The 2043-nt window shown below is 40.8% G+C and overlaps 1 protein-coding gene across 2 annotated transcripts in view; it reads left to right on the plus strand.

Annotated features, from left to right (window-relative positions):
* LOC109970001 (low density lipoprotein receptor adapter protein 1) overlaps positions 1-2043 on the plus strand; it is a 33445-nt gene that overhangs the window by 15111 nt on the left and 16291 nt on the right. The gene's annotated exons all lie outside the window — the stretch shown is intronic.

Genomic DNA, 2043 nt, shown 5'->3' on the forward strand with positions numbered 1-2043 from the left:
TCCTTGGACACAGAAGTAAATGGGCTGCATCCTCGATAATCAGGGAGGGCTTGTGCTTTATTGCAGCTTTAAAAAAATAATTAGTCAAATGCAACAAACCATGCTATCCACCATTTGGACAGCCCCCATAGGGTGATAGGAGATTAGTTAATACTTCAGAGTTGTTGGAAGTGGTGTGACAGGGATGGTGGTTTCTGTTCTTCGCCTTCACAGCTGCATGGGGCCTGTCAGTGACAGATGGCTGAGCCCATGTGGACAATTTGGTGCCAGTATAGCCCAGCAGAGTGCCTGGAATGTGATTGTGTCTATCTCTTTGCCTTTCTTTATCTTTCCATGCTCTCTTTGTTCATCCTCTTTTATCAATCCCCATTTCTGATTTTATTTGGTACACAGGAGAAAACACTTAACACCCCATTAAATTGGTCACAGAATGTTGTCTGTTGCATAGTTTTGGAAGGTATTCGTCCCTCGGTGCTCCTCTCCGCAGGTGCCACGGAGTGATATTTTAAGCTTGCTGCATGGTTGCACTCCCTCTCCCTGCTAGAGAACAGCTTGGTGCTACCTGTTGGAAATCATAGCAACCGTGGGGCATTGCAGTGATTCAGTACACACTAAATCCCAGGTGATGCTGGGTATGTATATGGATTTTTGTATTTATTTTTTCCTCAGCTCCATACTGAAATTTTAGTGTCTCAAATCTCAGTGGAGTTAAAGATGAAGGGTGGATTCAAATACCAAAAGTGTGAGTAGAATCTAGAATTTGCATTTACTATATGAGGGCGGCATCGTGCTGCAGTGGTTAGCGCTGTTGCCTCACAGCAAGGCTTTTCCAGGTTCAAGCCCCAGCTGACCTGGTGCCTTTCTCTGTGGAGTTTGCATGTTCCCCCTGTGCCTCTGTGGTCTCTTTCCTGGTACTCCAGTTTCCTTCCACAACCCAAAGACATGCAGCTTAGGTTGATAGGAAACTGTAGGAGTGTGTGTGTGTGGTTGGTTAAACTTTCTTATGACATACTGTAAATGTAATAAAAAAGATATTGCAAAACTCAGACATTTTAGCTCTCTAACAAAAAACAATTTCATATTGAGACCAATATATCACACACAAGTCTGTATGTCCACACCATCCTCTGCTCAGCTGTGATGTTACTCTGCCAACTCGCACACTATCTGAGCTGAGTATTGTCAGCAGTCTGCTCAACAAACTATCCAAAGACAGACAGGTGACAGACTTTTAGACTTTTTCAAGGCCAGCTCCATCTTTCCTAACATGTATTGTCATTTTAAAATAACTAATATCTTATCACTCCTGTGAAGATGACTGTTAAGGTAGATTGTGTGACACGTTCATCTGTCATTCACATACATCCAATGTTACCTGTTACAACAGAATACAACAAACCGAAGTGCAATGTACATGTATAGGCCTACTTTGAAATTAATTAAACGCTGAACTATGTAGGCCTCTGAGTCCTTCCCATATTTGCGTAAAATTAAAATAAAACGTAGCCCACTTTAATATAAAAAAAAAACATACAGTTGCAGCTTAGCAGTTTTAAAGAAGTAAACATAAAATTAGGAACGTATTTTGACAAGTCCATTTCAGTGTGCTCTCATCCTCTTCAGGTTTCTTTCTCGGCCAGAAATCAACTGAAAGACCTGAACATACAATAAAAAAACTACATCAGCTTTGGGTCTGAAACAAATGTTGTTGTTTTTTCTGAAAAATACTATTCTATTAAATGCTAGTGTTCTCACCTGTTTAATGTGCCTTCTGTTTCTGAAGCTTGATGCTGATCTTCCCTATGTCGGGGCTGGAAGATGTGACTTTGGTCTTCACACAGGACTGTAGGCTCTCATTTGTGAGGAGGGAGCGATATTTGGTCTTTATGAAGCTCATGCTCCAGAAAACTTGCTCACATAAGTATGTAAAGCCAATGATGGACAGGACTCCAAATACATACTTTTTCATGTCATATACGTGTCGAGAATCAAGTCTTTATCCGCTATTTTAACGATCTATTTTAACAACCTATTACCAGTTCA

This window comes from Monopterus albus, unplaced genomic scaffold, assembly GCF_001952655.1.
Source record: "Monopterus albus unplaced genomic scaffold, M_albus_1.0 scaffold188.1, whole genome shotgun sequence".
NCBI lineage: Eukaryota > Metazoa > Chordata > Actinopteri > Synbranchiformes > Synbranchidae > Monopterus > Monopterus albus.